General features: G+C 49.8%; 1 protein-coding gene across 1 annotated transcript in view; it reads right to left on the reverse strand.

The window, feature by feature from the left end:
• BDKRB2 (bradykinin receptor B2) overlaps positions 1 to 13,804 on the reverse strand; it is a 29,681-nt gene extending 15,877 nt beyond the window's left edge. Inside the window, exon 1 of the mRNA XM_081546710.1 lies at positions 13,312 to 13,804. The gene's annotated coding sequence lies outside the window, so the exon portion shown is untranslated. The remainder of the gene's footprint in view (positions 1 to 13,311) is intronic.
• Between the last annotated feature and the right edge of the window lie 484 nt (positions 13,805 to 14,288).

Below are 14,288 nucleotides of genomic sequence, written 5' to 3' on the forward strand. Positions count from 1 at the left end.
TGTACAGCATGGGGAACTATATTCAACATCTTGTGATAAAAACGTAATGGAAAAGAATATGAAAAAGAATATATATATATATGTATAACTAAATCACTTTGCTGTGCGGCTGAAAGCAACACAACATTGTACATCAATTATACTTCAAATAAAAAAAGCCTTCCCCAGCCATGTGACTGCTACCCGCTGCCAGATTCCACAGCAGGAGGCTGATCCCCTTGGAATCCAGGGAGTCAACCTTCAGAATTCCAGAGCTCCGGGTTCTGTTTGTGTTATACCTTCTTTAGAAAAGAATGGAAAGGGTGATCTGCAGAGGACTGGGCCTGGCATCCCCCAAGAATGGAGAAGTGGAGAGGATGGGAAATGTCAGCCCCACGTCCCTCACTTAGGTACTCACATCATGCCTGGACACAGGAGCCGGGCAAACCTGGGACGTGTCTTGGTTTTTGTCTGGCTGGATGACCTGAGGCAGGCGATGTAGCCTGTTGGTAAAATGGGCCTGTCGTTGTCATAAACAACAATGCTCAGTCTTGTCTGGTTCTTTTGCAACCCCATGGACTGTAGCCCACCCCCACCAGGGTCCTCTGTCCATGGGATTGCCCAGGCAAGAATACTAGAGTGGGTTTCATGGGCAGGCGGATTTTTTACTGCTGAATCACAAGAGAAGCCCCAATAGGCATAACTGCCCCAGAAAAGGGTGTTGTGAAGACTGGCCACAATGTGTAAAGTGCCTACAACTTTAATTTTGTTTGCACACATTTTTAAGTATCTTACAGAGAAATCCCCATACGTAGGGCCCAGGGCTGGTGATCAAGAAGGATTGTAGAAGGATGAATAATGATGATGATGATGTTGTTGACAGCAATGCATGTACCATCTGCCGTATGCCAGCTCTCTTCTGAGCACTTAACAAATATCAGCTGGCTCAGTCCTTGCAACAGCTCTAGACAGACATTGCTAGCCTCATCTTGCAGGCGAGGAAATAGCCTCAGCAGCATTCAGCCTCAGAGCCTGGCCTGAGACGCAGTGCAGAAGTGTCTGCCTCAGTCCTGTAAGGAGGGTGGGGCTCACAGCCTTGTCCTCATCTTGATAAACAATGAAACAGGCTCAGATTCCAGAGAGGGACTTGTGCAAGTTTAGGTAAATGGCCTTGGCCAGGTTTATCAGCTAGTAAGTGGACAGGGATGGGGTAGGATTTTAACTAAGGGATTTAGATGCAAAAGTACTTCGTAAACTTCCAAGTACCCCAGGTGTGTCAGGACCGTGGAATTTTCAAGCTAGAAGAATCTTGCCATTTAGAGACTTTTTTTTGGTCCAACTCTACATTAACAGTGGCTTCCCAGATGGCTCAGTGGTAAAGAATCCGCCTGCAATGCAGGAGACACAAGAGACATGGGTTTGATCCCTGGGTGGGGAAGATCCCCTGGAGAAGGAAATGGCAACCCACACCAGTAGTCTGGTCTGGAGAATTCCATGGAGTGTAGTCCATGGGATGGCAAGGAGTCAGACACGACTGAGCGACTTTCATTTCCTTATGTGCACACACACTGCAATTTTCTTTCTTTTTACACATGTCTTGGTTGCCACATTGTCAGTCACTCAAGCACAGAACAGAGTCTTTGCTTCTCTGAATTTGAAGTTCTAGTAGCATGATTGCTTTTGAATGTTTGCTGAATTGTATTACTATTAGCAGTAGTGAGCTCCCTGTCACTGGAAGAATTCAAGTAAAGTCTGGGCAGTGTTTTTGGTGTATTTGGACCAAGCTTCCTTAAATTCTATGAATTTAGCCCTAGGGACTACATGTGGTTGTCCCATCTAACCCCATGGCTTCCCTGCCCCTCAGCCTTTTCGGTTTGAGACATATATATTATTATTATTTAGCTTTTTAGTTTGTATTGGAGTATAGCTGATTAACAACACTGTGATAGTTTCAGGAAAGGAACTCAGTCCTATATGCATGTATCTGTTCTCCCCCAAACTCCCCTCCCATCTAGGCTGCCACATGACATCGAGCAGAGTTCCATGTGCTATGCAGTAGATCCTTGTTGGGTATCCATTTTAAATATAGCAGTGTGTACAGAGACACATATATTAAATTTGTATGATATGAAGGTACTGGAATTGCCCACTGGCAGTAGATTCACAGACCTGACCTCCCTTAATTCTCCAAGAACACTATAGGAGTGTTACTTTGGGTGTGACACCGTCCAACTTCAGGGTGAAAATGAACTTCAGAGAGGTCGGTGTTGCTGTTTAGTCTCTAAGTCGTGTCCAACTCTTTTGCGACCCCATAAACTGTAGCCAGCCAGGCTCCTCTGTTCTTGGAGTTTTCCAGGCAAGAATACTGGAGTGGGTTGCCATTTCCTTCTCCAGGAGATCTTCTCAACCAGGAATCGAACCCGCGTCTCCTGTATTGGGCAGGTGGATTCTTTCCCACTGAGCTACCTGGAAGAGAGGTTACTAATCCCCCCAAAGCCACCCAGCTGTGAAGCAAGGTTTGGCCTCGATCACCCAACCTCTGTCTACCCTCACTAGGTGGCCTCCTAGTGGGAGGCAGGGGGAGAAGTAGCTGGGGGCTGAGGGGACAGGTATCTCCCTCCTATAACCCTGCAGAGGAACTGTAGTTTGCAGCTCAGCTGGCACCAGGGGCTGTGTGCCCTGGTCCAGGGCCCTGACATTCCCACAGACACTGCTTGTGGGCTCAGGCCACCAGGGCTCATCATTCCTAGTGCTAAAGCAGCTGGAAAATTCCAACTCTTTGATTCGGGATGGAGGAGCATTTCTGACATGCATGAGCTCGCCTAGTCCCCGCGTATGTCACAGTTCGGGAAGCAGAAGGAAGAGCCTGGGAGATACCCTGCCTGGCCCACGGGGAGCCTGGGCCGGGGGAGGCCATGCCCAAGATGCTCACCCTCCGGCACACTCCACTCAAAGCCCGGCCAGGAGGGAGACGTGGGACCACAGTTTTTCGTGCCTCTTCTCACTGCTCGGTCCTGGACCTCTAGGAGCCTCGGTCTCCTTATTGGTGACATGGGATTGATGATTTGCAGGCACTCAATTGGGCTTCCCTGGTGGCTCAGTGATCCTGCAATGCAGGAGCCACAGGTTCGATCCCTGGGTTGGGAAGAGCCCCTGGAGGAGGGCATGGCAACCCACTCCAGTATTCTTGCCTGGAGAATCCCACAGACAGAGGGGCCTAGCAGACTATAGGTCATGGGGTCGCAAAGAGTTGGACACGATTGAAGTGACTTGGCACCCACGCGGGCACTCAATCAGGGATTACTCTTGTAAGAGTGAGACACTATGCTGTCCACCGTCCCCAGCTCCTGGCTGCCTGGCCCTGATTCCTCAGGAACCCTCGGAGCTGAGGCAACAATAAAACCATCTGGTTTGCAGATGTTTAGTGGGCCAGTCACACGCTGACGGAGGGAGGCAGGCAGATGAGAGCTTCTATGTCTTCTCTGGATACAGAGGGTTGACAGGCTCTCAAACCTGCCTCCAGAAAATTGGATTTGGGGATAATTCAGTGAAGCAAATCAAGAACCTAAAAAAATACCCTTTGCCTTTTGCTTGTTTTTTCTGAAAACAATCAAGAGGACAGGAAAAGCCTCCCATTCTTGGATTAGGGAAATTAGAAACAAGCAAAAATTTTTCGGACTAGGAGACTGATTAAACACGTGAACAGTGATGCTCCAAAGAGTTCACCAAAAGAGAGAGAACACTTCTGAGAGAATGTCAGGTGGGGAAAGAGCTGGGCACTAAATCATATGTATAACACAGCAGGAAAAACATCTGGAAGGCAGAATACCAAATTATTACTACTGATCACCGGGCTTCCCAGGTGGCTCAGTGGTAAAGAATTCGCCTGCCAATGCAGGAGCTGCACGAGACTTCAGGTTTGATCCCTGAGTCAGGAAGGTCCCCTAGAGGAGAAAACGGCAACCCACTCCAGTATTCCTGCTGGGATAATCCCGTGGACAGAGGAGATGGTGGGCTACAATCTGTGGGGTTGTAAAGAGTCAGACACGACAGAGCATGCACACACGCCCGACTAATAATTAGTCATTATTGCCTTTGAGCAATGGAATGCTAGGTTTCCTTTGTGTTTCCTTCGTTCTTTGTAGTAGCCTTCACATTTTCTATGAAGAACATTGATTCCTCTTGGAAGAAAATTATTTAAATAAGCTAAGTTTTCTCTTCTATTTGTTTTTTCAAAATAGAGAATGAGTGATGAGTTAGCTTGTATAAGAGATAATCAGCCAGCTCAAGCTCAAAGAAAAGACTCTGCTTACACGAAAACTGGTAAATCAATGCGCAATCAGGTTTTCATTTAGAATGAAATGGTTCGTGTATTTATGAGCTGTTCCTACAATGATTTCCCGTCTTACCCAACCACCAGTCCTGAGCATGAGACAGCCTGGGACTCGGGATCCTTTGCTGAAGGGCTGCAATGCTTGCATCAGAACAGACTACATCTCCCCTAGCTACAAAATACAAAGAAACTAAAAGGGATTAAAAATAGCTGTGTGCAGTTGGCGCAGATTTCAGATAAGAAAATATAAAAAGAGCAAAAAAACCCAACTGACAGTTCTGAAAAGTCCAGGGTAAAAACAGGGTGTCAGGAGCAAAAGCAGGGTACTATGCATGCCTCCCCCAAAGGAATGGGCAAAACACCTAAGCCATCCCTGGACACGTTCCCACCCTTATCCTGTATAAGGAACCAGCTCACCTCGCCTCGAGGAGCAAGCAAGGGAAACTGTTATCTGTTCTAGCTCTCCCCTGCTGCCTCAGGGACCCCTATAAAGCCTCGCCTGAATTTCTTGTCTGGCCACTAGTCAATTCCTATTGATTGGGGAGCGCCAGGAACCCTGGTCAGTATCAAGCAAGTGGAACCACGGGCTTCTAAGAACCCAGGAAAGAACACCTGAATGGGGAGTGACTGAGGGAAACTCTGGAGGAGGTGGGATTTTCTTGCTCCACCAAAAGCCACTTACTGTCACAGAATTCAAGCTGATTCTTTGCGTTTGGGGTCCCAGGGAACCAAACCACCCTTCCCCAGCCTCTGTTCCTCCTTCTGACCCATGTCTCTGTCACCCAGGTTTCGTCTTTGCGTGACTTTTTCACGACGGCGGCAAGGAGGGCGTATTCCCTGAGCCCTTTCTCATTCGGCTTGGCTCTCTGCTGCCTTCCCTGGAGGAAGACCATTTACTGTTGCAGCCCCCTTCTCTCCTGAGTCTGGAGATGCTCCTCTGTTGGGTTGGATGTGTTTGCTGCTGTGGGAAACCCTTCCTTTGCATGCTGCCTGCCACTTTCCCCCTCTCCGCACCTCTGGGTTATCTGGTCACCTGTCCTCACCCCCCCCCCCCCGAGCATCCAGCTCTGGCCTTCGAGACAAACCAGCAGTAAACGAAAGAGGCTGGAAGGTAGCATCCATCTGGGGGCATCCAGATCTCAGCTCTGACACTTACCAAGAATGTGATTGAGCCAGTGGCCCCCCTCTCTGGGCCTGGGTCCCCCCATTTGTACGACTGGGGACATTATGTCCTGCTTGCAGGTGGTGGCGAGGACCCAGTGGGATGAGTTCTGGATCTCATTAACGCTTGGCTCCCTTCCCCGCCTTGGAGTAACCGTTGCCCCCGAGGTCCCCCAGACCTGGGAGTGTTTTGTGCGGTGACTCTCCTAGGGGCCCACGCCCACCCCCTCAGTCCCAGCCACCACAATCCACGCACTCTCAAAAGAAATTCCCCAGGCCACTTGCAAGGAAAGTCCCCACGACTGTGATTTATTTTCGCGGTAAACACACATGTCCACTGCTGGGGACATGCAAGGTGCTCCAGTTCAGGGCACTCAGCACCCAGCTGGGGTTTGGAGATGATGCCCTAGAGTGGGAAGCACCTGGTCCAGGGCCCAAGCTTCCCGCAGAGTGTCCAGCCCCTGCCCCTCTTTCCGCATCTTCTCTCCCTGCCTCTCCCCCACCCCCAATCAAGGCAGAGCTGGTCTCCTCGCCGGCTGGCCAGAACGCACCTCCTGATTCCCGCCCTGACATCTTGGCCTGCCCGGGGAAGCATGGTGTCCTTGAGGGGGAACCAGACCTGGCCCCAAGCACAAGGTGGGTGCACTCAGGCCAGCAAGCCCCTGAGCATCTCTGTCCCCTCAGAGAATGTTGCCTCCACTCCTGGATGGGGGCAGCTTTGTCAGAGGTATGGTGGCCATGGTGCCTGGGTTGGGGGTCACTCCCCCGATCTGGGCTCCAGCCTTGTCTAGCCCACCACCTGTCCTTCCCCATTCAGACATGCCCTTCACTTTACAGGTCCGGACCCTCCTGGGAGAGAACTTGACCCCTGCCCACAGTGACAGGGTACAGCCAGGAGGGCGCTTCGGGCCTCCGTGCACGCTGCAGCCTGACGCTCTGTGGCGCTGAAGTCGGGGCTGGAGATAGACATGTGGCTAAGTTGAGGCCCTGGCCTTTGAGGGGCTCATGAACTGCAGGAGAGACAGACACACAGACGGCTCCAACGCAGCATGACTGGTGCTGTCACTAAGGGGCCAAAGGCCTTTGTGGGGGCACCGAGGAGAGACCTAGCCCTCTGGGAAGGGTGTAGAAGACTTCCTGGAAGGAAGGACCCCTTCATCTTAAAGGCTGAGTAGGAATAAGGCAGACGAAGAAGCTCAAAGAAGGTGTGGAAAAGCATTGTAGGCATGGGAACGGGATGAACGAAAGCTCAGAGAACTGGAGAGCTGATGTGCAGAGGATCCTGGGTAGCTCAGATTTTCCTCGGTTTCACACCAGCTTTGTCCCCTCTCTACTGGGAAGGGTCAAGCCCTCCAATACGGTTTCAGCTCCACAGTTTAAGCCTGGGAAGTGCCCCATCTCTAAGTCTCTTGGCAGCTGTATCACAGGCCCGTTTCATAGCGCAACGCTTGGAGGCTGGTGTGGGGAGAGCCCTGCCTTTGCTTTCCCTTACATGGGTTTTCTTTTCAGTGAGCCTGTGGGGAGTGGATGTGGCGGGGGGAGCACAGGCCCTCGTAAATCTGCTCTGAGAGTTCTTTCACCACATTATAAATAGCTCAGTTCTACCCCGGTGGCCTTCACTAGGCCTATACTCCCCAAGGTGCAAAGCAGAGCCTTGAATTCAAACACCCACAGGGGACTGTTAAGGTGGGAGTACTGGAGGTAAGCGCAGATGCTTGCGCTGGGTGAGCAGCAGGCACCTGGAGGGTCAAGTCTTACCTAAAGAGCTGAGTGTGGCCAGGTGGGGGTTTCAAGTTCAGCCTTGCCAGTGACATCTGCATTTCTAAAGAAGCTGGCAATCTAAGTTTTTTTATATGACATATCCCAGTTTTGGGCTTCCCTTGTGGCTCAGCTGGTAAAGAATCTGCCTGCAATGCAGGAGACCTGGCTTCAACCCCTGGGTTGGGAAGATCCCCTGGAGAAGGGAAAGGCTACCCATTCCAGTATTCTGGCCTGGAGAATTCCACTGACTGTAGAGTCCACAGTGTCGCAAAGACCATGGCCAGAGAAGGGCCACTCTTGACCATCAGTGAAGTGACCGCTCATCACTCCCTCAACTTAGAATTCTCCACATAGCACAAATCACTTCCTGTATTTCCTTCTCCTCTCTTATTTTCATAGAGCCAGGTTTTGGTTTTCCCTTAGATGAGATACTGTTATTAATGTTTTCTCCCTTTCTAATTAATCATCTTGTTTTGTCACCATTATTTTTTCTCCTACTTCTTTTTCTTTCTTCTACTTTTTTTTGGGTCTATCTAACTTCTTGAACTGAACATTTTATTCATTGACTTGCAATCTCTACTGTTTATGGATAAAAATAATATGATAACCTTTATAATAATAACTATTTTAACACGAATTTTCCTATGAGTATGGTTTTGGCTGCATCCCATAAATTTGATTAACCATGTTCTGACAACTGGTCACTTCTCAAAGATCTGTAACTTCACTTTTGATGCTCTCTGATAGAAGAGTTCTGAGGAAGAGTGTTTTGTAAAATTTCCAGCGATTTGCTGTGCTTCAATCTATAGTTAATGTTAATTTCCACAGTATCGTCAAGTAATGCAGCCTGTAAGAGAGCGATATTAAACTTTTCTTTAGGGCCTAGAACATAGTCAATTTCAATCAACATTCCTTAGAATGTATTGACTCTGTTGAGTACAAAGTAACATAATTATCATTAACTTATCATAATTTATAATAATATATTACAAATATAATATATAATTATATATATACTCTTCAGTTCTTCTAATGATTATCTTTAAATTTTTAACAAATATATTAAATCTTGTATTCATCTGTTAGCATTAATAGTAGAAAAGTAACTCTTTTTTCCAGCAAAGATAAAATCTTTAGTGTAAATCAACCATGGTGGTGGTGGTGATGGTTTAGTCACTCAATCGTGTCCGATTCTTTGAAACCCCATGGACTGTAGCACCCCAGGCTCCTCTGTCCATGAGATTTCCCAGGCAAGAATACTGGAGTGGGTTGCCGTTTCCTTCTCCAAAATCAACAATACTTCAATTTAAAACATCTTTAGCACACTTTTCCTTCTCCCTTCTTTTTCTTTTCCCATTTTCAGATTTAGTTGAAGTCATAAGAAATTTTTGTTCCAGATTATTTCCTAATTTTTATATTTTAAGCATATACACAGTTACAAAGCTTCACAATCATATTACCACCAAGTTGTTAGCCATACTTTAAAACTGAACTGGTTTAACTGATCAACTAATTTTTCCCTATAACATGCCTTTCCTTTTCTTGAATTATTTGCTGGGATTAATTTCATCAAATGTGGCTGGAAGGTGCAATCTTGGAGGCTCTGGAAAGACCCCAGGAAGCCTCCCTCTGCAGTCAGGGTGGCACCCCTGCCGTGCAGGTATTCCCAGTGGGTGCCACGCCCTGGGCTGTGTCAGTCTTTTCCCAGGAGGGGCTTCCAGTTGGGTGGGGGAGGCAGGACACTGCACGGTGTTTCCTGAGCCCAAATCCCAGTGTAGGGGAGCTAGGCTGGAAGCTGTCTGGGGCCCCGAGTTCTTAGGGAGAGTGTGTCTGTCAATTCCTGAGATGAGATGGGAGGGACAGTGATGGAACCCCAGTTATAGGGTTTGGGGACCCTGAATCTCAGCCATGGGGATTAAGAGGACGGGTCTGGGGTTGGTGGCTTTGGGGCCTGGGGCAGGGACAGGGCCCAAGTTCCCCTTGAGTTTGCTTCCCCAGAAAGCCCTTTGCTAGGACAGTGTGGTCCATGGCTGGTCTTTCCCGGTCAGGCCACACCCACCCTGGAGTGTGGTCACCTGGGGACCCGAAGGAGAGAGGAGGAGACGTGATGTCACAGGTACACATCAGCACAGCAATAGTCGCAGAGGCCCCGGGGCTGCCCAATGCCTGGCCCTCTATGTTTACAGCCCCACGGGGTGTCCAGCACAGGCGCTGCTCCTTTCCTGAGGCTCAGAGAAGCAAAGTGACCTCAATGAGGAGGCTCAGCCAGCTAGCGAGTTTGGATCGGGGTCAGGAAGCCAATTCTCTATGACCACCCCTCCACCCCGGTGCTCCACTGGCCACAGAGATCAGAGGGGGCCCAGTGGTGCTGGGGTGTGTGGAGTAGAAACCCGAATTTTAAGCCCTCAAGGGAAGACTGACAGGGATCCAGCTGTCGCCACCCACAGATGCACTGCCTAGGAATATGGAGTTGGGTGTGCATTGCGGGGTGCCTGTTCCCTGAGAACCCTCAAGCTGCAGTGACTCCACTGCAGGGCAGCCAACACCCTGGTGGTCCTAAAGGCTGTCCCTCCACTAGGTGGGCACCTGCAGTGAGCCTGTCCCCCAACCCCACTTGCACTGCATCAGCACCCTCCGAGCTAAACCACCTTGGTCCTCAGAAGTAAAAGTGACTATCCCCATTGTACAGATGAGAAAACTGAGGCTCAGAGAACTTCTCCAGCAGGAAACAGTCAGAATTTGAACCCAGAGCCCATGCTTATTCCACCCTGCTTTGTGCAGTGATGATTTTTTTTTTTCCTAGAGGGGGTTCACATTTTTCTAGCCTCCAGAACCCTAGAGATCCCAGAGTCAAAGGAACACCTTACTCCTTGGGTTTGCTCTGAAAAGTGTGTTTTGATTAAGGAGCTGTAGATGTTTCACTCAGGGAGGACCCATAGGATAAGAATTATACAGTCCAACTCCAAGAGATAGAAAGTGGGCCAGTGGTCAGTGGAAGAGGGATTTAGCTTCAGTCTGAGCGAGGAAGGACTTTTTAACACTATAATCCTCCCAAGACGAAGCAGGCAGACTTAAAAAGTAGTGAGCTTCCCATTCCTGGAAGCATGTGCACTAAGAAGGTTACTCAGAGTTCAGGGGACTCCTGGGTTAGGTGGGCATCAGAAGTGATGCACTGTCTTAGTACCAAGACTTAGGAAGTTCTGCTCATTAGACTCATGGCACTGGGATACCCTAAGTGCCTTCTGAATCTTCAAAACACAGTCTTGTTGTGTGTGTTTAAAAAAAAATTTAAATAGACTTTATTTTTAGGGCAGTTTTAAGTTCACAGAAAAATTGAGCAGAAAGTACCGAGTTTCCAAATACTGTACCTCCCGCTCCACATGTACACAAATTAACATCCTGCACCCGGAGTGCTGTGTCCTTACAACCAACAAACCCACACTGATGCATGGTGTCACCCAGTCTGTGGTTTACATTAGGGTTCTCGCTCGGTGGTGTACATTCTATGGATTTGGACAAATGTATCATGACATGTATCCACCGTCATAGTGTGCTGTGTGCTGTGTGGCATACAGGGCATTAATGCCTCAGCCAGGTACTGAACCCATGCATCCAGCAATGGAGGCATGGAGTTTTAACCACTGAACCACCAGGGAAGACCCAAACCACCATAATTTCATGCAGAGTAGTTTCACTGCCGTAAAAATCCTCTGTGCTGTGTGTTCATCCCTCCCTCCAAACACTGATCTTTTCACTGTCTTCATAGTTTTGCCTTTTCCAGAATGTTATGTAATAGGAATCCTACAGTATGTAGCTTTTTCAGATTGGCTTCTTTAACTTAGTAACATGCTGTATACTTGCAGTGTTTGCCAAGTGATCAGTATTCACTTATTCATTTATCCATCCATCCGTTCATCCATGCATCCACTATTTAGTCATTCAGCAAATACTGACTGGCATCCGCTTTATACTAGGCATGGTTTAAGAGCAAGCGAGGTGGCTGTGAATGGGACAGAATACGATCCCTGCTTTCATATTGAAAACCAGAATCCCCTACTGGGTCTGCAGGCCCCTCTCCTGTGCCCTAGGTGCACCCTCTCTGACCCTGAGGTGGCACAGGTCAGAAGCAGAGCCTTTAGTCTTACCCTTGGACCCCCTCTGAACTTTTTATCGAGACAGAATCACTGTGTTAGCAGAGACCATGTGGCACAGCTGTTTCCCCTGCTTGATGCCATGGGACAGCATCTCCCCAATTCTGTCTAATCCCAAGTCCTTATGTCTCACCACCAGCCAATCATCGGAACATCCCCTTGCTTACAAGTGATAGACTTGAGTCACCAAGAGGTTGAGGACCTCCCAGACCCTAAGTGAAGGGCTTTGCTGGGTTACGTCCTGACTTGGAGGCTGTTTCCTCATCTGTCCCATGAGGATCCCGGAGCCCATAACTTCAGGGGTTTTGTGAGTTCAGGGCAGAGCTGGGATGAGACCCTGTGGTACTGCCTGTGGGGCCAGCACGGAGTCTGCATTTGCAATGTTTTCAAAACCCCTTCTCCTGGCTCCAACCCCTGTTTGGCTCCTGTTCTGAGCAGGAGAAAAACAATAAACGCTCCCTTCAAGCTTTTGGGTCTCCTGTTGTGGAATATCCCCACCACTCTCACTACTGCCAGGGCCCAGAAGGACACAGAACACAGGACCCCAGCGACCTGTGGGGTTGCTCACTCTACCCCCAGCCAGCCAAGCCCTTCCCTTGCTGAGAGGAGGAATATGGGGCGGGGTTGGTCCTGCCCCCCACCCCCTCAACAGCTCATACCTGGGCTGAGCTCCCACTTCCTGTGGTTGGTGGGAGACTCAGGGAGCCTGACTCAGGGAGCCTGACTCAGGGAGGCACGTTCTAACCTGCCCCTGGGAGAGCAACACCCACCTCCCACCCTAACCCAGGCTGGTAAAACTACCTGCCCTTGGCAGCTCTGATAACAGCTACGATTTATTGAGCACCTACTGCATATGCGTAGGAGAAGGCAATGGCACCCCACTCCAGTACTCTTGCCTTGAAAATCCCATGGATGGAGGAGCCTGGTAGGCTACAGTCCATGGGGTCGCTAAGCGTCAGACACGACTGAGCGACTTCACTTTCACTTTTCCCTTTCATGCATTGGAGAAGGAAATGGCAACCCACTCCAGTATTCTTGCCTGGAGAATCCCAGGGACGGCGGAGCCTGGTGGGCTGCCGTCTATGGGGTCGCACAGAGTCGGACACGACTGAAGCGACTTAGCAGCAGCACTGCATATGCGACACTTCACTTCATCAGCCTATTTCTCTCTTTGCCACCACCCTGCCAGGTCAGCTCTCTGGCTCAGGAAACTAGAAAAAAATGGATGCAAACACGTTACCCAGGGGATGAGAGCAGAACTTGGTGCCAACTAGGTCTGGATGCAGAGCTAATGCTCTGAACCAAGGTACTGTTTTATCCCTCCGTCCTAGCTACCCAGGACCAGATAGGAGGGATGAGAAGCTTGTCTGAATCATCATCATAGCCACCTCAAATGCAAATCAGCTAAAGTTTACAGCCCCTTCTGTCTGCGCTCTGAATAACTCTAGCCATCCCGGGAAGTAGGTGAGCAGGGTACTTTACAGATGAGAAACTGAGGCTCAGAGAGGTTAAGTAACTTGTCCAGGGTCACACAGGGCCAACGAGCGGCAGGGCTATGAGTGCAAAGCCAGATTCTGGAGTCTAAACGCCACACCTTTCTCACTGCACCTGGCTTGCTTCTCCCTGCTTTAGTGCAGGAATCCACCCGGAGCCTATAAAATCAGATCACTAAATCTCTCACACAAACACACGCCTGCCTGCCTGTCTCCTCAGTTCAGGAAGAAGACACACCTAGAACAAAACAAGAAAATTTCTCTTGGGAACCCTTCTTGTTGCTTGTAGGGAAGGAAGGGAACTTTCCCAAGCTCCCCAGGAGCCGAACAAAATCTCTCTCCCAGCCTGGGGATCAGCCCCCGGGTGTGTCACCCATCTGCCCGCCCTCCCTCTGTGCTGGGTCTGCCCGTCCAGCCCCTGCCCAGCACCCACCTTGTCCGGAGCGTAATCGAGGGCACCTCCGTGGCTCCCTGGTCCAGCGAGCCCGCCCCAGGTCCCCAGTCCTCCTAGGAGCCTCCGGACAGGAGCTGGAGTGGCAGCGGGAACAGCTCATCTTTCAAGGGCTGGGTCGTGATGTCATCGCCCTCCTAGGCACTTCCTCCCTCCACCTCCAGGCTAGCCCAGCACTCCAGCTTCTGCCCAGCGCCCTCCCTAGCCGGGCTGGCTACGGTTTCTAGAACCCAGACCTGCAGAGGCCAGGCAGGGTGGCTGCAGCTGCCCAGGACTCCTCCTGGCGTCTGAGCCAGGGGAGCTGGGCGAGCCGCGTGGAAGCCTTCCAAGTTAGTCCGCGGAGTGTTCTATTGTATAGACAGGCTGCCCTTGAGAGGCTCCGGTTGGCAAACATGTTCTGGGCTCCGAGTCAGCCCGGGGTTTTCAGCGCCGCTTCCCTAGCGAAAAGCCCCGGGCCAGTGACTTAACCTCTCTGAACTCTGAAAAGGAGCTGACGGTGACAACACTCAGAGGGGGTGTGGTGAGGATTAGGAACAGTCCTGACACGTATTGACTTTTACCGCGGCAGACGCTTTGTAAAGACATAAATGCATTCACTCAGCTAATCCTCCCAGGAACCCAGGCAGTGTGGCTCCAAAGTCTGTTCTTACCCACTTTCCCATTCCTTCCCTCAATTAAATGAAACTATGGATGTGAAATTCAGGTACCTAGCAGGTGACCCTTGAAATAGTGGCTTTCTTCTTTCTGGTGTTGAGGTAGGTAGCTGACATACTCCGCAACGAACACATTTTTCTAAATAGCATGCTTATAGCAATAAATCATGATTTGTTTTCCCTAGGTGGTTGTTTTGTGTCCGAGTTTAGGTATAAACAGTGGGCATTTACACAGAAGGTAGAAGCAGAGTTTGACCAGGGAGGCAGGGGAGTTCTGATTTTTTTTTTAATGCCATGTATGGAATG

Source organism: Giraffa tippelskirchi, chromosome 12 (genome assembly GCF_054371585.1).
Source record: "Giraffa tippelskirchi isolate mGirTip1 chromosome 12, T2T-mGirTip1v1.2.pri, whole genome shotgun sequence".
NCBI lineage: Eukaryota > Metazoa > Chordata > Mammalia > Artiodactyla > Giraffidae > Giraffa > Giraffa tippelskirchi.